Below are 23,221 nucleotides of genomic sequence, written 5' to 3' on the forward strand. Positions count from 1 at the left end.
TTTGGCTCAGGTGTGATCCTGGGGTCTTGGGATGGAGTCCCACAACACGACAACAGGCCCCCTACAGGCAGCCTGCTTCTCCAGTTGCCTATGTCTCTTCCCCTCTCTCTGTGTGTCTCAGGAATATGAAATCTTTTAAAAAGATAAAAGCATTACCTGAGTAAACTTGTAATATAAATACTTCCTCTGTTGATCTCATATGTATCTAAATATCGTTTGAAGCTGAACAATTGTATTGCCCACATTACAACCCAGGAAGGTTGTTCTTAAGGGCCTGGGAGCCATCTCTTTGACCTGTAAACCTCAAGGAAGATAGTGTCCCTCTGTGTCTCCGGGAGGGGGTAAGCATGGTCTCTAGGCATCTTGCTATGAGCTGTAAACTACCTGCTTGACAGAGAAAGGTAAGAACTTTTTTCTCCTCCTTCACACAGAGACAACTAGGATGGACCAGCACCCCGATTACCAGGTGAATTTAGGATGAACTATGAAAAATGCATAGCAAATGGTGCTGACGAGTCCTGTAGGTGTGAAACAGGTTTACCACTTAGGATGAGAACTATGGGCTGAGCTACAAGGAAAGACAAGTCTCCGGGTTCTCCTTGCAAACTTGTTAGTGGTTTGCCTGTGATGTGCGACACAGTCTGGTTTAAAGGTTATTTAACGGTAGGATGGGGGGCCTGGGTGGCTTAGCCAGGTAAGCAGCTGCCTCTTGGTTTGGGCTCAGGTCCGGATGTCAGGGTTGTGGAATGAAGCCCTCCGTGGGGCTGCTGGCTGAGCCTGGAGTCAGCTGGGGATTCTCTCTTCTTCTCCCTCTGCCCCTCCCCCTGCTCTCACGCCCTCTCTCTCCCCCCTCTCTCTCTCAAATAAATCGTTTAAACCAACATAACAATCGTTCTCTTCTTTCTATATTTGTGGAGAGGATTTTCTGGATGGCAGGAGAAGGTTTTTTGAAGGTTTTGTTTTTTGTTTTTTTTTTTAAGATTTATTTACTCCTGAGAGACACAGAGAGAGGCAGAGAGGCAGGCAGAGGGAGAAGCAGGCCCCCTGCAGGGAGCCCGATGCGGGACTCCACCCTGGACCTGGGCATCACCGCCTGAGCCCAAGGCAGACGCTCAACTGCTGAGCCACCCAGGCGACCGGGAGATTCTCCTTTTAATCTCCACCACCCCGCGGCGTCGAAGAAGCACTTGGCCAGGCGCGCCGTTATATAATCTCTCCCCCAAAATACTGCTCAATCCTTGTCCTTAGGACCTCCTCGTCAAAACATGGCACTTTAACCTAACAGACATTTAATTCGTCGGACGGGCAAATTCCCAGGGATATGGTTCGGGTTTGTGTGTGTGTGAAACCCGGTTGTTCCACAGTCTGTACTTTGCATTCGTTGTGCAACTTGGACAAGCTACCTTTTCTATTTGCTTCTCCTTTCTTGGAGAAACCATGCGCCTCTCTTATGTCCTCGCTGAGTAGTAATCGTATCCCAGTGTGTTGGTGCAACTTGTCAAAGTTCAGTGACGTGCACACGTGCACCCTTCCCCGTCCTCTCCTGCTTGTGGAAGTCTCCGTGCCAAGCCGACAGACAGACCTCAGGGCAAGGAAAGGACCAGGGATCCAGGACGCAGGCACAGCCGCTGCTAGAAGCGACACGTCTCCTCGATTCCTCACGGGAGCGAAGACGACTGGGACATCGGGCAGTAGGTCCGGATGGTCAATCCTCTGAGCACGGTGCTTCTTACCCACCCGAGGAGGTGGAGACTTTCGAGACGTCCCCTAGCGTGTGGGCGCTTGGACTCCCGGGAAACAGAGTCCGGGTGTTTGTGCCGCTCCCCCAGGGGGCTCCCGCAGGACCCGGGCCGCACGCCGGCGCCGTGGTGCGCATGTGCAGCTCGGCCTGTGTGCGTGTTGGCGCAGGCGCAGTGCGGCCGCGCTGCTCTCGCTTCCTGTGCGTGCGCAGGTCACCGCTCGCCGCGGTTCCCAGGCTTCGGCCTCCGGCGGCCGAGGATTCCCCGGTACCCCGCGGGGCTGTCCGCCGTCCGGCCGGGCCGGCACCCAGCGGGCGCGGGTCCGCGCGGGCCGGGCGGAGGCGCGAGCGGGATCCCCCCAGCGCGAGCCCCGGAGCCCGCGGGCCTGGGCCGGAGGAGCCGGGCGGTCGAGTGGCGGCGGCGGCGGCGGCGGCGGCGGGGCCCGGGTCCGGCCGGTTTGCGGCCGCAGGACGGCGAGGCGTCAGGCGGCCGTTTGGGGCCCCGGAGGGTGGTCGGCCCGAAGTGAGTTTGCGCGCTAGTTCCAGAGCCGGCGCCCCGGGAACGGCGGCCCCGGGAGGCGCAGGAGGAGCAGCCCCCGCCCCGGATCCCTCGCGAGCCTTGGGGCAGCTCGGCGGGTCCCGACGGGGTAGGTCGTGCGCTCGCGGGCCTCCTGGCGGTTGTGGATCTTCCGGGCGGCCAGAGTGCGCGCGGGCGGGGAGGGATGGGCGCTCCCCCGGGACGCGGGACTCGTGGGGTCCCGGCTTCCCGGGGGCGCAAGGGGCTCCCGCCTCCCCTTGCCCCGTCCCCCGCTTGCTGCGCCGTCGCCCTGTCCAGCCTGCAGACGGGTCTCTAAGCGCCCAGGAGTGTGTGCGGAGCCGGCTGCGTTGTGCCCTGGGGCATCTGCCGGTGGAGCGCAGGGCCGGTGTGCGAGGAGGGCCGGGCTGCGGCTGCCTGGTTGACAGAGGAGCCTGGGCCTGAGAAGGGAGGCGGCTTGTCCAGGGCGACGGGGTCCGTGGGTGGGCTTGCTCTCGGGCCTGAGCTCCTGGGCGCGCGTGCTGGCCGCCCTGTTAGTTTTCGTGATCAAAAGGTTCTTCGGTGTAGCTAGCGCACAAGCCAGTGAAGGGAGAGCATTGGAAAACAAGTGCGCCTTGATGCACCTTTACCCTGCTTTAGAGACCTGGTGTTTTCTGTTCCTGTGCATACGTGATTTTAAGTCATTTGAAGAGGTAAGGAAAGACGGAGAGAGCACCGTGAAGAGGAGGGTTTTTTTCAGCGTTAGTTTAATGAAGGCAAACGGTTTGAAAAATGAGCCGATGTTTATATTAACCATTGAAGAGTAACCCATCTAGGGCAGCCCGGGTGGCTCAGTGGTTTCACGGGTCCTTCGGCGGAGGGTGTGATCCTGGAGATCCAGGATGGAGTCCCACGTCGGGCTCCCTGCATGGAGCCTGCTTCTCCCTCTGCCTGTGTCTCTGCCTCTCTCTCTCTCTCTCTCTCTCTCTCTGTCTCTCTCTCTCTCTGTCTCTCTGGGTCTCGTGAATAAACAAATAAATAAAATCTTAAAAAGAAAAAGAAAGAGTAACGCATCTGATCACCTCGTGATCCGTGGGAGGGACCCCAATTCTCTTGTACCTTTCTCTTTTCTCACATTTTTAGCCTCTTCTGAGTGTTCACAGGGAATGAGATTTCTTTGGAGGTATTATGCAGGATGACCAGTGACTTCTATCATTTCTTCTTCTTCCCCAGGTCCACCGTTAACAGTCTATGGTTTTCCAAGAGCAGCAGAAAATGAATGAATCCCAGGTGAGTTTTCCTGTGTCCGTGCTTGGTTTTGTAATGCATTTCAGCAGATTTATATGGGTCCAGATTTTAAAATGGGAGTATGGAAATAAAAGACGTTATCATGTAACATGCACTTCTCACCCTGTCAGATTAGCACAGAGTCTTTTGTGGAATTCATGTGTGCAGAGTTATGGGGTAGGGCTACATAGTTGACTCATGTGCCTGGTCGTCAGAGAAAAGGAGGGTACGGTGCGTTACATGATTTCAATTTTTATAAGAGGAAACAATTTTTTAACTTGTGGGCTTAAAAGGTTTCTTAGGACTTGTGAAACTGTGTTTGTGAAATTGATGTAGTTGCTGGTAGCTTTCCTAATGATCACATTAAATCATTGCAACTGATTACATATTTTTTGTTTATAAAAACCGAGGACCTGGTATGTATAATTTTTCCAGGCACCAAAATACGGTGATCCAAGGAGACATATTTTCATTGTTACTGTTTTGTCCAGGGGTAAAAGCTGAGTCGTGAGTGTAATGGCCTGCGCATCCTTCAGGTGGCTTCTGTTATTCCTACTTGTTCGGGTTGTGCAGTACATAATACAGCGAGGTATTCCCTAGTAAATATGCAGTCACTGCCGTTCCCATTTCAATTCTTAGCATCTTGATTTTGTCCTCACCCCTCTCTGGAACGTATTGCTACAGATTAGCAGTGACCTGGGCCCCTGGGTGACTCAGGCAGCTAAGTGTCTGCCTTTGGCTCAGGTCATGACGCTGGGGCCCTGTGATCGAACACCGAGTTGGGCTCCCTGCTCTGTGGGTCTGCTTCTCCCTCTGTCCCTCCCCCCACTTGTGTGTGCTCTCACTCTCTTGCTATCTCTCTCACTGTGTTGCTCACTATCAAATAATGAATAAAATCTTTTTAAAAAAAGATTAGCGGTGATCTCAGTACAGTCAGATGCATCAGACATCATCCAGCTCTTACCTCCCGTGATCATTCGTCTGACGTATTACTTCCACGTGTCTTTTCTTCGTGGAGTCTCCCTTTGCTTGGCTTTTTTTTTTTTTTTTTTTTAATTTTTTTTTTTATTTATTTATGATAGTCACACACAGAGAGAGCGAGAGAGGCAGAGACACAGGCAGAGGGAGAAGCAGGCTCCATACACCGGGAGCCTGACGTGGGACTCGATCCCGGGTCTCCAGGATCGCGCCCTGAGCCAAAGGCAGGCGCTAAACCGCTGCGCCACCCAGGGATCCCTGCTTGGCTTTTAAAAAGGTTCACCTGCAGATATTTTTGCTCTTTAACTGATCAGGGGTGTTTGAAAAAGTAGGTGAGGGTAACCTGCAATACCTATTTTTCTGAGTATATAATATCTGGTGTTGAAAGTTTCGCCATCTTCTGGATGTGTTTGAGATGGTTCTTTTCAATCAGCATACACACAGAGACCACTCTCTCCAGGTGGTTAAGTCTTTTAAATCATTTACTGATGGTTTCCTTGTATGTGTGTTATGTTACTGCTTTGTAATCTATGTTTTGAAGAAATTTTGTCTATCCTGTGTTTCCCGTAGTCTGGATTGTGTGGACCTCGTTGCTGTCATTCTAACTCGACGACTTTTGTCATTACCCATATGCCTTCTATAATTGGTAGTTAGCTCTGGACGTTGACCCAGTTCTGTTCAGTTCTTTTGCAAGTCTTTGCTGCTCATGACTACTATCCGCTTTCCCCTCGAGGGCCATATCTTCTTCCTTTGTTTTTGTGACGTTAGCATCTATTGGTTGGTGTTCATTGCCAAGATCCCCCAATTCTTTAGGGGAGACAAGATGGTGCTATGTTACTTTACCATTTCTTTGTTTCCCAGCTAGAATACTTTCCTAAAGAACAACATCTCTTTAAATAGTTCTGTGGTTCTTACAGACAAGATATTTTCACAATATCCAGTGGGCTCCTAAGCAACTGGGATTTTCTTTGTTTCATTTTGTTACCGTTATGAGCTCATGGGTTTACACATATTTTAAGTATTTCAGTACATTGAAGTCGTTTTTCTGTTTGATGTCTAAGTGGTTCTGTGTTTGACCAGAGGAATCCCTTCACATGGGTTTCTGAGTCCTTTTGCAACATCCTCTATGTATTTGATAACATTCATTTTTATTCAACATTTTATGTTGAAAAAAAACTTCAAACTTTCACAACAGTCGCAAGGATCTTAGAGAACTCCCATGTTCCCTTTGCCCAGATACTCCAGTTTTTTTACCTCTCCCCACATTTGCTTTATTAGCTGTGTGTGTGTTTGTGTGTGTGTGTGTGTGTATATATATATATATATATATATATATATATATATATATTCTTATCTGAATCATTTGACAGCAGATGTCATCTGTCAAGTCCCTCTTCAGATTATACCTACTAAAATCAAGAATATTGATTGATGGGTGAATTCCAGACGTGGTATATTTTTATAACATTGTCATGTAGCCAGTCTGGCTTGCTTTTGAGACGTGTTGTGTGTGATTTCACCCTTCAGTTTTAGCCTATTTCCATCCTTTTTTTTTTTTTTTTAATTTATTTATTTATGATAGAGAGATCTTGAGAGAGGCAGAGACACAGGCAGATGGAGAAGCTGGCTCCATGCAGGGAGCCCGACGTGGGACTCGATCCCAGGACTCCAGAATCGTGCCCTCGGCCAAAGGCAAGCGCCAAACCACTGGGCCACCCAGGGATCTCCCCTATTTCCATCTTTATATTTGAAGTGCAGTTAGTTGGATTTTGGTGTTTAAATCCAGTCTAACAGTTTCTGCTTATTAATTGGGTTGCTTAAACCACCTTATATGTAATCTGATTATTGATATAACCAGTTAGGTTGTAGTCTGGTTTTGTTTTCTCTTTGTATTTTTGGCTTTGTTTCTTTTTTGCTTTTGTGAACTTCTTTCCTTCGAATGGATTGTGTATTTTTTTTTTATTCCATTTTACATCTTTTGCGGGATCATTAGCTCTAACACTGTTATGTTTTTATAGCTTTGGGGTTTGTAATATGCAGCTTTAATATTTTACGTTTTATCTTCAGGTAATGTACTGTTTCACTTCAACTATAGGGAGCTTGTTGTTATTTCCATTTTTCCCCTCTTGGTCCTTATGTTCTTGTTGATATTACTTTTACAGGTAGAATGAATCCCCGAAGATATTGTGATTTTTAGGTAAAGAGTTATATTTGTAAAGAATAAGAAAATAACATAGTTACCATTTCTGGTACTCTTGGTTTCTTTATGTTTTATGTCTATCCAGGTTTAGATCTCCTGTGATTTTCCTTCTGCCTGATGGACTTTCTTGAACACTCGGGGTTTTTTGTTTTTGTTTTTTTCCTAATTTTTATTTAAATTTTAGTTAGGGAAAATGCAGTGCCGTATTGGTTTCAGGAGAATTCAGTGATTAACCACATATATGAGACACGTTGTGCTCATCACACGTGCCCTCCTTCATACTCATTCCCCCTTCTAGCCCCTCCCCCCACCCACATCCCTCCATCAACCCTCAGTGTGTTCTCAGTCCTTAAGAATCTTATGGTTGGGTAGCCTCGATGTTCAGGGATTTAGAGCGGCCTTCAGCTCAGGGCCTGATCCTGGAGGCCCTGGATCAAGTCCCTCGTCGGGCTCCCTGCATGAAGCTTGCTTCTGTCTCTGCCTCTCTCTCTCTGTCTCTCTCTCTCTGTCTGCGTCTCTCCTGAATAAATAAATAAATCTTTTAGAATAAAAAAAGAATCTTATGGTTTGTGTCCCTCTTTTTTTCCCCCTTCCCATATATTCATCTGCTTTCTTAAATTCCAATATGAATGAGATCATACGGTATTTGTTTTTTCTCTGACTTACTTTACTTAGGATAGTATACTTCCATCCATGTCATTGCAAATGGCAAGAGTCCATTCATTTTGATGCCTAAGTAGTTCATTGTGTATATACACCATTTCTTCTTTTTTTTAATTTATTTTTTATTGGTGTTCAATTTACTAACATACAGAATAACCCCCAGGGCCGGTCACCCATTCACTCCCACCCCCCCACCCTTCCTCCCCTTCTACCACCCCTAGTTCGTTTCCCAGAGTTAGCAGTCTTTACGTTCTGTCTCCCTTTCTGATATTTCCCACACATTTCTTCTTCCCTTCCCTTATATTCCCTTTCACTATTATTTATATTCCCCAAATGAATGAGAACATATAATGTTTGTCCTTCTCCGACTGACTTACTTCACTCAGCATAATACCCTCCAGTTCCATCCACGTTGAAGCAAATGGTGCGTATTTGTCATTTCTAATAGCTGAGTAATATTCCATTGTATACACTAAACTACATCTTCTTTATCCATTCATTCTTTCGTTGGACACCGAGGCTCCTTCCACAGTTTGGCTATTGTGGGCCAATTGCTGCTATAAACATCGGGGTGCAGGTGTCCCGGCGTTTCATTGCATTTGTATCTTTGGGGTAAATCCCCAACAGTGCAATTGCTGGGTCGTAGGGCAGGTCTATTTTTAACTGTTTGAGGAACCTCCACACAGTTTTCCAGAGTGGCTGCACCAGTTCACATTCCCACCAACAGTGTAAGAGGGTTCCCTTTTCTCCGCATCCTCTCCAACATTTGTTGTTTCCTGCCTTGTTAATTTGCCCCATTCTCGCTGGTGTGAGGTGGTATCTCATTGTGGTTTTGATTTGTATTTCCCTGATGGCAAGTGATGCAGAGCATTTCTCATATGCATGTTGGCCATGTCTATGTCTTCCTCTGTGAGATTTCTGTTCATGTCTTTTGCCCATTTCATGATTGGATTGTTTGTTTCTTTGGTGTTGAGTTTAATAAGTTCTTTATAGATCTTGGAAACTAGCCCTTTATCTGATATGTCATTTGCAAATATCTTTTCCCATTCTGTAGGTTGTCTTTTAGTTTTGTTGACTGTATCCTTTGCTGTGCAAAAGCTTCTTATCTTGATGAAGTCCCAATAGTTCATTTTTGCTTTTGTTTCTTTTGCCTTCGTGGATGTATCTTGCAAGAAGTTACTATGGCCGAGTTCAAAAAGGGTGTTGCCTGTGTTCTTCTCTAGGATTTTGATGGAATCTTGTCTCACATTTAGATCTTTCATCCATTTTGAGTTTATCTTTGTGTATGGTGAAAGAGAGTGGTCTAGTTTCATTCTTCTGCATGTGGATGTCCAATTTTCCCAGCACCATTTATTGAAGAGACTGTCCTTCTTCCAATGGATAGTCTTTCCTCCTTTATCGAATATTCAGAAAGACCCCGAATAGCCAGGGGAATTTTAAAAAGAAAACCATATCTGGGGGCATCACAATGCCAGATTTCAGGTTGTACTACAAAGCTGTGGTCATCAAGACAGTGTGGTACTGGCACAAAAACAGGACACATAGATCATTGGAACAGAATAGAGAATCCAGAAGTGGACCCTGAACTTTATGGTCCAACCATTTCTTCTTTATCCATTCACTACTCAAAGGACATTTGGACTCTCTTCATAATCGCTTCTCGGCCTTTTGGCTAAGATCAAGTGTGGACTCTCTTCATAGTTTGGCTGGTGTTGATAATGCGGATATAAACATCAGAATGTTTGAATCTGTATTTTTATATCCTTTGGGTAAATACTTAGCAATAGTGCAATTGGTGGATCCTAGGGTAGCTCTATTTTTAACTTTTTGAGGAACCTCCATACTGTTTTCCAGAATGGCTGTACCAGTTTGCATTCCCCACCAACAGTAGAAGAGGGATGTTGTTTTTTGAATTTTTATTTGGCCTTTCTGATAGGTGTGAGGTGAATATCTCATCATGGTTTTGATTTATATTTCTCTGGTGATAAGTGATGTTGAGCATCTTTCATGTGTCTGTCTTCTTTGGATATCTTCTTTGAAAGAATGCCGGATGTCTTTGGAAAAAATGTCTCTTCACGTCTCTGCCCATTTCTTAACTGGACTATTTGTTTTTTGCATGTTAAGTTGATAAGTTCCTTTATAGATTTTAGAACACTTTTTTTTTAAGCATTATTTATTTATTTGGGAGGAAGAGAGAGCAAGAGTGGAGGGGAGGGGCAGAGGGAGAGAGAAGTCCCAAGCGGACTCAGCTCTGAGTACAGAGCTGGACTTGGGGCTTGATCCCAGGCCTCTGAGATCATGACCTGAGCTGAAATCAACAAATGAGCCACCCAGGGGGCCCCTGGAACATTTCTTGTAGTTGCTAATGAATTCTTTCAGCTCTCATATCAGAAAATGCTTTTTTTTTTTTGCCTTGGTTTTGTTTCAAGGGAGGTTTGCTGGTTTTCTCGTATTCTTCAGACATGTTCCTCTACTGTGTTCTCACATCATTTCTAAGAGAAATGTGACATCATTCTCTCACCTTCTTTCCTCTCTATGTGGTTTTTGTCTTGTTTTTCCTCTAGCTGCTTTTAAATGTTTCTCTTTATTCTGGTTTTGAGCAATGTGATTGTGTTATCTCTTGATATTGTTTTCTTTATGTCTGTGTTTGGGGATCATTGAACTTCTTGGATCCGTGTGTTTATGATTTTCATCAACTTTGGGAAATTTTTTACCACATTTCTTCAAATTTCCCCCCGCCTCTATCTGTCCTTCAGTGATTCCTCTTACTTGTTTGTTTCACTGGTCGAAGTTTGTCCCACAACCCACTGACACTCTTCATTCTCTTTAAATTCCTTTTTCTGTATGTGTTTCATTTTACATAAGCTTTTGTTGCTATGCTTGTTGGTTCACTGATGTTTTTTTTCCGTGTTGTGCTAATCTAGTGCAGTGTAATTTTCATTTCAGACACTGTAGTCTTTATGTGTAGAAGTTTGATTTGAGTCTTTTTTTTTATGTCTTCCCTCTTCCTATTCAAATGTTTTGAACATGAGGAATACAGTTGTAAACTATTTTACAAGTTCTCTACCACTTGTAACATCCACATCTGTTCTAGGCCCATTTCAGTAGATGAATGATTTTCTGTATGGCTGGTTATTTTCCTGTGTGTTTACCCTGTTTGTCAATCCTTCCTTCCTCTGTCATAGTTCTCCCTCCCTGCTCCAGGGCTGGAAGTCCTCTTAGCAGTAACAAACAGGCCTCCTCTTGTTATCTCCCACTCTGATTCCTGTCCTTCGTTGCTTCAAGATCCATGTCTTAAAAACCAGTGTTTCGTATATTTTGTTTTTCAGTGTGCTTTCAGGAGGCAGGGTAAATCTGCTCCTTGTTCATCTTGGTTGGAAGCAGTCCTGACTCCTATATTTTTAGTCATAGTTAGAAACCTTTTCCCACATCTTGGTTATAGGGAAATTTCACCTATTTTTTTTTCTGTGTGGTTTAATATTTATATTTAGATTAGTGATTCACTTGGACTTTTTTTCTACATAGTATAAGGCATGGATTAGTTTGGTCCACGCCCAAATGACTATAGTTGCTCTAACAGTGTTTATTAAAAATCAGTTCTGTGGATTGTTATATTGTATTATGATATCACGCATTCTCATGATATGTCATGTAATAACACAAGTCTATTTCTAGATTTTGTGCTCTATTCCATTGATCCAATCTCCATCCATATGCCAATACCAAACGCTTTTAATCATGAAGGTTTGTGTTTTTTAAGTCTGGTAGGGGTTAGCCTCCCTAAACCAGCTTCTTTTTTTTTTGGCGATTTTCCAGTTCTTGATCTCCTCTCCCCCCCCCCCCCCCCCCCAATATGAACTTTAGTGCTAGCTCACCTAGTTCCAGGAAAAAGCTTTTTTGGTATTTTTGTTGGTATCACATATCTATAAAATAATTGAGAGTAGGGTGATTTACCTATTTGTATTATTGAGTTGACCTGTCCAGGAACAAGGAGCATCTTTTATTTGTTCTTTGAGGTTTTGTTTTGTTTTTTTTTTTTTTTTTTTTCATTTTATTTGTTTCAGTGTGCTTCTGTGTCTTTCAGGAGTGTTTTTAAAATGTTCCTAGGATAGATTGGTACATTTCTTTCTTTTTTTTTTTTTTTTAAGATTTTATTTATTCATGAGACAGAGAGAGAGAGAGATGCAGAGGACACAGGCAGAGGGGAGAAGCAGGCTCCATGCAGCCTGTCCATGGACTCGATCCCAGGTCTCCAGGATCACGCCCCGGGCTGAAGGCAGGTGCCAAACCGCTGAGCCATCCAGGGATCCCCTGGTAACATTTCTTACTAACAGTTTTATCTTTTCTGTACTCCATAAACTGTGTGCATGTTTGAATTCTGTCTTAGTCTAATATGTAACCAAGGCTGTTGGGTTTTGTGTGTGTGTGTGTTTTTTTAATGATTTTCTTTTTCTTCCTTGTGTTTAAGTTAAGTGATCTCTACATCCAACATGAGGCGAAAACTTACGACCCCAAGATCAAGAGTCTTATGCTCTTCCAGCTGAGCCAGCCAGGCTGTTGCTTTATATGTGTTGATTTTTGTATTCTCTTACCTAATAATATTCTTTTATTGAGTTGGTTTGTTGTTTTGATTCTCTGAGTTTTCTGGATATAGTATATCACCTGCAAATAGAAATGGTTTTATTCTTTCTCTATTGATTAGTATGCCTCTAATTGTTTTTTCCAGCGGAGATAGTGAGCATTTTGTCCTGTTCCAGGTCTTGCTGGGAATGCTTCTAGTGTTTGTCCATTAAGTAAAACTCTGACTTTAGAACTGAGAGGACTTGCATAAATATACCTGAGCATATAACCTAACACATAAATGTGCTTGCATGTGATTGAGATGTCTATGGTATCACTCATACTATGCGTATTAAGGTTAGGATATAAGGATGTTGTGTGTATACATATATTTGTGCTAGTGAAGTATCCATTCCTGTTTTCTTGAAGGTTTTTTTAAATCACGTATGTATTTTGAATATTGTTAAGGTTTTTTCAGCATCTTTGTGGAGGAAAAAGTATTTTCTTAACCATATTAGATGGCATATATCTTGAACATTTGAGAGAAGTGTTTCCTTTGATAATAAATTGGCCTTGCTTTCCTGAAAGTGTCTAATGTTCATGGGCTGAAATGATAGCTTGGGTTGCTGTGCAATTCTGGGTCCAATATCTTTTTCTTTCACAAGTCATAGGCAGTTGTCCAAGGGTTTTTTTCAGGTGAGAAGTAGAATGGGTTACCAGGGTGTTTTTTTAACTACCAAGGCAGTTAGAGGGGTGATTTTTCCCCACCTGTAACTTTTTAGAAGTTTTCCTTTATTTTTTTGGTTTTGGGCATTTTATGAGGAAATTTCTAGATCTGTATTTCCCCCCCAATATTCTTGTTGCAAATTGGATGGCCCCTTGTGAAGTGAAGGCTTATGCTATCCTTCAGCTCAGGTATCATTTACCATTCTGTCTTTGATTCTTTGTGTCCATCCTTCTTGTTTTCTCTTTCTGAAAACTTGAAACCGATCACATATGGGCTTTTGTATCTCAAGCATCTCTTTTCCATCATTTCAATTTCTTGTTATCTGAGAGATTTTCCTAAATTGCATATTCTGTGTCTCGTTTGTTATTTAAGCCTCTTGGGAGTTTTAAAAATTCAATAATTTAATTTAAATTATTTAATCTTTAATTTCTAAGTAATCTTTGCTGACTGCTTTTGGGAGAATGTTCTCCTTTTATGGAAGAAGTATCCTTCTTAATTTATTGAAAAATGTAAATCGTTAGAAAAAATGTAAGTTGTTTTTCTTTATGAAATTGATTCTATCATTGTTTGAGCTGCTCATCTTGATGCTTATCTTTTATTTACACTGTTTTCCTCAATTAGCTGATGATTCTTGATTTTTTCAGTTTTTGAGAGAAAAATTACTACTAGCTAACATGAATATACTCAAATAATGACCCCTTTTCGCTCTTTTCTTTATGGAGGGGATGACTGCAGAGCTCTGGAAGTTAATGGATTAGGGAAATATATTTAGATAGACATCACTTCAGCTTTTTCTTCCGTTTTTTTTTATTGTAAATTACACATTATGTAAAGTTTACTATTTTAACTATTTTACAACATACAGTTCATGGCATTAAGTACATTCACATTGTTGTGCAACCATCACCACCATCAATATGGAAAACGTTCTCATCTTTGCAAATAACTGGAACTCTGTCTCCATTAAATAATTAACTTCCCACCCTGCCTCGCCTCGCCCCTGGCAACCATTGTACATTATGTAGCTATGATTATGACTGCTCTAAGTACCATCACCTAAATGGAATCATGTAGTATTTGTCTTTTTGTAACTGGTTTATTTCACTGAGGATTATGTAGCCGGTGCTAGAATCTTCTTCCTTTTAAGGCTGGATTTTACTCCATTGTACATAAGACCACATGTTACTTGTCTCTTGATATGTTGATGGACACTTGGATTACTTTTGCATTTTGGCTGTTGTGAATAATGCTGCAACAAGCATGGGTGTATAAATACGTTTGAGACCCTGCTTTCAGTTCTTTTTAAGTATATACCCAAAAGTGGAATTGCTGGATCATATGGTAATTTATCTTTAATTTTTGAGGAGCTCTCATGCATACAGTGGCTGCATCAGTTTGCATTCCACCAACAGTGTACGAGGGTTCTAATTTCTCCAACATGTGTTATTTCCTGGCTTTCTGGTATTAGACATCTTAAGAGATGGCAGGTGGTAACTCATTGTGGCTTTGATTTGCATTTCCCTCATGACTAGTGATGTGGAGGATTTTCCCACGTGCTTATTGGACACCTATGTGTTGTCTTTGAGAAATGTCTGTTCAGGTCTTTTGCCCATTTTGAATCATGTAGGTATCTGTTGTTGGGGCTTAGGAGTTCTCTCTATATTGGTGGTATGAATCCCTTACCAAAATACATAGTTGGCAGAAATTTTTCCCATTTTCTAGGTTATCTTTTTTCTTCTGTGGATTGTGTCTCTTAGGCCACAGAATCTGTAGGCAACCACCCCTGTTTTTGAACCGGTCAAAAGTTGGGAGACATGGTTAAGTCGTGTGAGTCGCTTTCCTCTGAGTGTAGTTCTCTGAGAGCTGCCTTCAGGAAGATCACCCATGTTCAACACAGATGGAGTTAATGTGTGTGTCCTGGTTTGCCCAAGAAACTCTTGGATTGCACCCATATTCCTTCCGGTTTAACAGTTATCACAGACTGAAGTCTATTTGGCCAGTGAATGTGTGACCACCACCTCCATGTGGAGGCTGAAGTATGTTGCACTCTTCCATGTGTATGGCCGCGGTGTCCACGGCCAAGAGGTTTTCACAGCCAACTGTCATCTGGCTGCTCTGGGTTACCAAAAATGGAGCTGCTCGGGCTCCTCAGGTGCTCCTGTGGTTACTTGCTCTTCACCTCGGCTGCCAGCAGGGATTCTGGGCCCCTCTTGATGGGCCTGGGATTCTCAAGGGCAGCCCGCAGTCCACTCTTGCTGGCGCCCAGTGTGTGCTGAGTGTAAAGCCCTGCCTTCAGCAGCTCCGGGTTTTCGTCTTCTCCTCAAACTCCTTGTGTCAGGAGTCTCCTCAGAGAAATTCCTGCCCAGGGAACAGCCTTCGTGTTCCAAGATTCTGTTTTTGTATTCTTCAAATTGGACTTTTAGGGGGTTTGGTTTTGTTTTGGGAGCAGGGAGGTAACTGTGCAGTTTATTCTCCTGAATGAGAATCATCTTGTACTGTAGAGAGCTGCCCCTAAGAAAGGGTCCCGCCGCCCTCTTCCTCCTACCAGCCTCTTCAGTGTCGCTGCTGCCACTGTTCCTGCCGTTGGTATGTTCACACCTCTGCATCTTCTTTCCCCCTCAGTCCTACAGCAGACCCCATCAAGGTGGCTGAAGGGAAGGTCCAGGGAATCAAATGCCTGTTTATCCATGTTGTGTTTCCTTTGCCAGACCAGAAGCTTACTGAGGGCAGGAATGCTATTTTATTCATCTTAATGTCCCCCAGAACTCAGTTCAGTTGCAAAACTCTGGAACTGAACCAACAAGAACTCTGGTTTTCTGGTTTGGGGGTTTGGTTTCTTAGGGGTCATGTGAAAACCAAGAGGCAGTGTGTTTCCACTGTGGTTTGTTTTCATTCCAGGGTCTAACATACAGTCAGGTTTTTCAATGTTACAGGTGGCTTTATCAGGTGAACTTGGTAAGCTCCTATGCACGCACACCTCTTCCATGTTACTATTTCCAACGCAATGCCATTACAGGGGCCAGTGTCGTTCAGGGACGTGGCTGTGGACTTCACCCAGGAGGAGTGGCAGCAGCTGGAGCCATGAGAAGACCATCTACAGGGATGTGATGCTGGAGAACTACAGCCATCTCGTCTCCGTGGGTGAGAAGAGCTTGCTGTCTGGGTTGCTGCCCCGGGGGTGGGGTATGAGGGGCAACTGCCTATTTAATTTTTCCCTCAGGTTTGAAGAAATAAGTGATAGGACCTTTTCACTCCTTTTGGGCACCAGATAGGGTATTTGTACGTTTGCCTCCATTGAAGCATTCTGACTTTGCAAAGGTGCGAAACTGGCCCATTTTATCCTGTAGCCTCTAGGCCTCTGGGACAGGATCTCAGACTCAGAGTTCAGAGAGCCCAGCAGCCCATCTGAGTCTGCCTCTGTTTCTCACAGGGTATGACAGCACCAAACCGAAAGTGATCCTCAAATTGGAACAGGGAGAGGAGCCATGGGTAGCTGAAGGTGAACTGCCATGTCAGAGTCATCTGGGTAAGTTAGCATGGTATTGTTGTGAACATGGTCACCCCGAGCCTCTGCCTCTCGTGCTTCAGCGACACATCCCAGGGCACAGGCAGCACGTTGCTCCCTCCAGTGCAGCAGGCAGGCTGTTCTCCTGATTTTACATTTGATGTACACCTGAAGGCATTTTCCGTGCCAGCTAATGCCAAGGATCCAGTCACTTCCTCCTGCGTTCTTAGTAACTCACCTACTCGTGAGAGTACAGAATTCCGTTGTTTGCAGGCATTCAGAAGTCTAAGAGAAAAATGAACTTGAGGCTTTCTCATTCGTTCTTTTTGTCTTCCATTTTCATTCTTCTTTGCTGTGAAGTGCCTCAGGCTGGTTTTCTGCCTGTTTTCACTCCCTTCTCTGTGCCAAGTACCACTCAGATACCAAAACCTGTCCCCTCCCTGAGCTGGTTGAGGGCGGAGGGCGGCCACTGCCGTGCCATGGGTGCATCTGTGTGCTGTTGGGCAGTGATGAGTACAGGCCTCTAAGCCAGTCCTCCCGTGGTGATGATGTTGAAAACTGGCCCCCCGTGCTTCGGAGCCCAAATATAACTTGAAGACAGTTGGGGATAAAGAGGAATAAGAGCTTTGTTGCTGGGACAGCTGGGTGGCTCAGCGGTTGAGCGTCTGCCTTTGGCTTAGGGTGTAATCCCGGTTCCTGGATCAAGTCCCACATCGGGCTTCCTGTGAGGAGACTGCTTCTCCCTCTGCCTATGTCTCCGCTTCTCTCTCTCTCTGTCTCTCATGAAAAAATAAATAAAATCTTTTAAAAAATAATAATAAAGAGCTTGTTGCTTTGTCAGGCAGAGGAGGCTGCAGTGGGATGTGGCCTTCACAAACTGCGAGGAAGGGGTTTGAGGTGGGGGGTTATAGGGAAATAGAGGATCTAGCCGGTTTCACAGGAATTGTCTATATGCTGCCAGCCTTAGCAGTTGTTTTCAGGGTGGAGCCAGGTCCTGAGACCACAAGCTAAGAAGGATGGTAAGGAAGGTTTGCAGGAGTGAGAGAAAAGCGTACTTTAAAATCCAGCTTTGGGATGCCTGGGTGGCTCAGCAGTTGAGCCCCTTCCTTTTGGCCCAGGGCATGATCCTGGAGTCTGGGATCAAGTTCCACATCAGGCTCCCTGAATGGACTCTGCTTCTCCCTCTGCCTGTGTCTCTGCCTCTCTCTCTCTGTGTCGCTCATGAATAAATAAATAAAATCTTTTACAAAATTAAAAAAAAAAAATTAAAAAATAAAATCCAGCTTTGCTGCAGCATCGGTGCAACCATCTTGATTTTTGTTCAGCTTTGTGCTTTAAGCGGTTTCGGTGTGGCAGAGCGGCAATGAGTGAGGCCTTCTTCTTTTCCCCCTGCATTCCTTTGTGTTCCCACGCCTGCAGCCACCAGGGATATGCAGGGAGTGTTCACTCATAAGTAAGGTTAGCCCCCAGGACCCCGTTGGCCATTCTTTTTTGAAAAGTTCTGAGTGTATTGATCCTCATGAAAAATCCTCACAATCACTTCAGATAAAGTCACTGCAGAGTCATTACTTCTGTCTTCCAGTCTCAGGCTCACCATTTGCCAGCAGTCCCCCTGACTTTTCTTCGTCCTGCTCTTGCGTTCTCTCAGTGTTTCCTGAAGGTCTTTTTCTTCTTGTATAAGCCATGTCTTGTGAGTCTGTATTTGGTTCCCTTTTTTTGGTATAATCCAAGGAATCCTAGATCATGCCAAAGCCTGTTGTCTTGCCACCACCAGAATTTCCTATTCCAAATAAAAAGCTGACGCGTGCTGTGGTCTTGTACGCTGTGGCTAGTTGTTCCCAAATTACTGTGGCCTTCCTGGGACGAAGAACATCAGTGATCATTTGTGTCTCCTGAAGTTGTCTCTCGGTTGTGAACTTCCTGGATGGCATAGTTCGTGGGTCATTCATGATGACCTCTGAGCTTCAAACAACTAATAGAGGAAAGGAGCCTGTTTTCCGTTCTTTAGTTTTCTTCAGGTCCCTTAAAAAGGTTGCTGTTTCTTATCTTTTGTGAAATGCTTTAAAAAGTTCCTGCATATTCTTAATTTCTTCTGACATCATCGTAAAGGATATTTTCTCATACCTGGATTACAGTGAATCCTAGTTGAAAATTGCAAAGGCTGTTCATCTGAAATATCCACTTGATTTAACACTGGGCTGACAGGATGAGCCTGTCTTTCTTCTGTGTCTTCTGAAATAGAATTTATATTCTCTTTTCAGGTCCCAACCAATATGATGCGATGTTGCCCATCAAAATTCATGTCCTGTTTCCCCAGACTCTTGTTAAATCCCATTTTGTCTAGATTTCAAGACTATCATAGTCCCTCCACATGCACTTTTCTTACTCAAATTGATTTCTTTCCTTCTTTTTTTGTACTTATAAAGAGATAACAATATATACTTGAAATTAATATAACACTGTATGTTAATTATATTTGAATTTGAAAAATAAATTTAAAAAATTTAAAAACCGGGATCCCTGGGTGGCGCAGCGGTTTGGTGCATGCCTTTGGCCCAGGGCGCGATCCTGGAGACCCGGGATCGAATCCCACGTCGGGCTCCCGGTGCATGGAGCCTGCTTCTCCCTCTGCCTGTGTCTCTGCCTCTCTCTCTCTCTCTCTCTCTGTGACTATCATAAATAAATAAAAAATTAAAAAAAAAAAACTTTAAAAAAATAAATAAATAAATAAATAATAAAAAATTTAAAAACCTACCCCAAAAGAAATATCAAGGCTCAGAAAAACACAGATGCATAACAAAATTTACCATTTTAACATTTTTAAGCATACAGTTCAAAGATAATTAACTATATTCACATTATTGTGCAATAGAACCTCTAGAACTTTACCCTTAAAAGTTCACCTCTAAAAAAAAAAAAAGTTCACCTCTTATTTAAGCTTTCCTTAATTGCTCATTCACCACATTTGTCTATTCCTTCTCTTGATCCCCATTCCACAGTTACCACAAAAGTTAGATATGATTGTGTATTTGTTACTTGAGCCTTTCTCTACCTGAATTAAAGTCTCCCAAAGAGTAAGGATCTTTTCACTCTGCTTTGATATGTGACATATTGAAGGCATTCTGTAGATTTTTCACAGACTGAAAACCTAGGGATGAAAGCCCTTTATTACTGATCGGTTGAGACATAATTTATCCTCAACTGGGGATTTGATAAAATGGGGATGGTGGGGATGCCTGGGTGGCTCAGCAGTTGAGTGTCTACCTTCAGCTCTGGGCGTGATCCAGACTATCCAGGGTCTGGGGATCTGGGGATCGAATCATGCATTGGGCTCCCTGCAGGGAGCCTGCTTCTCCCTCTGCCTATGTCTCTGCCTCTCTCTCTGTCCCTCATGAATAAATAAATAAAATCTTAAAAAAAAAACAAAAAACAGGATTAAGGTGGTACCTGAAAGCACCCCATTTGATCAGTTAGGAAGTACTTTAGCTTCTAATCACAGAGTCCAGGAAAACTAGGAAATGTAGCCATACCCTTCTCAGATACCGGGTTTAGTTAGGAAAGGGGAACATGGCTGCCTGGGTTGTTCAGATGGAGCTTTCATATAGAGTACTTACTTTCAAGTATGTGTTACATGCAATTTTGTAATCATGCTATTTTAAAAATTAATGGAAGTTAAGTGGGTAAGAAGTGATTTGATAAATCTTTTAAAGCTTCCCCTGAACTATAAACAGATGTTAAGTATAGCTACTGCTGGAAGCCATATTGGTGAATAAGAGCATGAGTACAGGCTGGTGGTTGGAAATAAATGGGCATAGCCTGGCTTCCTGTAGCAGAAGGTATTTTGGAAGATTGGTGAAATGATAGTTTGAATATATTTGTGAGTCCAGGTAATGAAAAATCTTACTGGTAAATGATAACTTCTGTTTTTTGTTGTTGTTCTTTTTGTTTTTGTTTTTGTTTTTTTGTTTTCCTGTTGGTATTTGGAACTTTGGGGCCCAGGAGTAGTGTAAATTTCTGAGCACAGAACAGTTGGTGTTGCACTGATTGTGGATGAAGACAGCTAACAGTAGCTCTGAGGCTCCAAAAATTTGTGAGAGACATAGAAATAAAAGTTAATCCTGTAGGGGCAGCTTTAGAAATCTGTGATTTAAGGTTTTACACTAAACAAAATCTGCACCTATGCAACTCTTGCTGGTTTTCAGGACTCAGTGTTGTGATGTGACTGATATGAAATTTAAGTCAGCAAATTGAAAGAAAATCGATGGTGTTTGTTTTTTATCATATACTGTTCTGAGAGATTTACATGCACTCAGTTGGTCCTTTCCCAGTGCTGTATTTTGGGCACATTTCAGCTGTGTGAAGCTGCAGCACAGTTAAATAACTTGCTCAAGACCCAGCCAGTAGTACATTGGAGATGGATCTGAATCGAGGTAGCCTCATCTCTGCTCTTTTAGCCACCTACTCTGTTGTGCAAACAGGTGCAGTTAGGGTTGAGTCAGCCATGGGAACACTTCTGAAAGCTGATGTTAGTGGCTTGGTCTCTTGTCATCTGGTCCCATCTTACATTTCCTTTGGATATTTATATGCCTAGATATCTGCTTCCAGGTAAATGTGAACAAGGACTGGGGAGTTGGAGCCCTGGTTGTAGGATTATCTCTAAAGATGAGGAGATAGGAATTTGTAAAATGTTTATTTGGATTTATGTGCAGAATAGAAAGACAGATTTTGAAGGGTGTGGGCCAGTGAGGATGTCATCATAGTAATCTTAGTATGAAGTAGTACTTCACAGTTTAATATAATTGCTATCTCTTACTGCCAGTGTAATCCATACTTGGATGTTTTCTTTGAACATTCATGCATCAATTGCTCTTGCTCTCTCGCTGAACTGACGTAGTCAAGAGACCTCCCATTTCTGCCTTAATCTGTGCTCTTACAGTGATGTTGCCCTCTGCTCACCAGTTCTTGGGTTTATCTCACCTTTTCTACCAGTTTTGAACATGTTTGTGAAGTAACAAAGGTACTTGTGTTCAGTGTGAGTTTACTATCCCTTTTTTTTCTAGTGCTGAGTCCTGTCCCCCGTCATCCATTCCCTGTGCCTACCCCACCCCACTCCCATGTGTGTGTGGGGGTCTGTCTTATGTGACAAATCAAGGGGAAAGGGGGTCTGTATACTTGTGATGATTTTTATTTGTGGAGATTGGCTGTAAAGCCAGAGTCAGCTCCACAGTAGGGCACTTGAGTAACACTCCCATTTGATACCTGTGTGTTCAGATTCTCAAAATTTGTTTAATTTTATTCCTTTGTAGAAGTCTGGAAGGTTGATGACCTGATAGAGAGAATCCCAGGAAATGAAGAAGAACATTCAAGGCAAGCTATTTCTGTCAATGACAAAACCCTGATTGAAGAGAGAGAGAATGTATTTGATAAAACATATAATGTGGAAACAAGCCTTGTTCCTTCAAGCATAATATCTCATACTTGTGTCTCATGTGGAAAGAATTTAGAATCTACTTCAGAATTAATTATTAGTGATGGAAGCTATGCAAGAAAGAAACCTGATGAGTGTAGTGAATGCGGGAAGATGTACCATGGAGGGAAACCCTATGAATGTAATCAAAATGGGGAAAGCTATTCTCAAAATGAAGAAAGTATTCTTCAGAAAATTAATATTTTGGAGAAACCCTTTGAATATAATGAATGCATGGAAGCCTTAGACAATGAAGCTGTTTTCCTTGCTCATAAGAGAGCTTATATAGGGGAAAAGCCCTATGAATGGAATGACTCTGGGTCAGACTTCATCCAGATGTCAAGTTTTAATGTATACCAGAGATCACAGATGGAATTGAAGCCCTTTGAATGCAGCGAATGTGGAAAATCCTTCTGTAAAAAGTCAAAATTAATCATACATCAAAGGGCCCATACAGGGGAGAAACCTTATGAATGTAATGTTTGTGGGAAATCCTTCAGTCAAAAGGGGACTCTCACTGTCCATCGGAGATCACACTTAGAGGAGAAGCCCTATAAATGTAACGAATGTGGGAAAACCTTCTGTCAGAAGTTACATCTCACCCAACACTTGAGAACTCATTCAGGTGAGAAGCCCTACGAATGTAATGAATGTGGGAAAACCTTCTGCCAGAAGACCCATCTCACCCTACACCAGAGGAATCATTCAGGAGAAAGACCCTATCCTTGTAACGAATGTGGGAAATCCTTTTCCCGCAAGTCTGCCCTCAGTGACCATCAAAGAACGCATACAGGAGAGAAACTTTACAAATGTAATGAATGTGGGAAATCCTACTACCGAAAATCTACCCTCATTACACATCAGAGGACACACACAGGAGAGAAACCCTATCAGTGCAGTGAATGTGGGAAGTTCTTCTCTCGAGTGTCATACCTCACTATACATTACAGAAGTCACTTAGAAGAGAAACCCTATGAATGTAACGAGTGTGGGAAAACCTTCAATTTAAATTCAGCCTTCATTAGACATCGGAAGGTACACACAGATGAGAAACCCCACGAATGTAGTGAATGCGGGAAACTCTCTCAGTTCTCATATCTCACTGACCATCCTACAGCTCCTTTGGGAGACAAACCCTATGAATGTAATGAGTGTGGGAAAATCTTCCTTGACAGTTCAACCTTCAATGGGCACCAGTCGCTTCCAAAAGGGGAGAAATCCTATGAATGTAACATCTGTGGAAAATTATTTTCTGAGTTGTCTTACTACACAATACATTACAGAAGTCATTCTGAAGAGAAACCCTATGGGTGCAGTGAATGTGGGAAAACCTTCTCCCATAATTCATCCCTCTTCAGACATCAAAGAGTGCACACAGGCGAGAAGCCCTATGAGTGTTATGAATGTGGGAAGTTCTTCTCTCAGAAGTCCTATCTTACCATCCACCACCGAATCCATTCGGGAGAGAAGCCCTATGAATGTAGTAAATGTGGGAAAGTCTTCTCTCGGATGTCAAACCTCACTGTACACTATAGAAGCCATTCAGGAGAGAAGCCCTATGAATGTAATGAATGTGGAAAAG

The 23,221-nt window shown here is 43.4% G+C and overlaps 1 pseudogene; it reads left to right on the forward strand.

Moving 5' to 3' along the window:
* Window positions 1-2,481: 2,481 nt before the first annotated feature.
* On the forward strand, window positions 2,482-23,217 carry LOC119878741 (annotated as a pseudogene).
* Window positions 23,218-23,221: the final 4 nt, after the last annotated feature.

Source organism: Canis lupus, unplaced genomic scaffold (assembly GCF_011100685.1).
Source record: "Canis lupus familiaris isolate Mischka breed German Shepherd unplaced genomic scaffold, alternate assembly UU_Cfam_GSD_1.0 chrUn_S1874H2071, whole genome shotgun sequence".
Lineage (NCBI taxonomy): Eukaryota > Metazoa > Chordata > Mammalia > Carnivora > Canidae > Canis > Canis lupus.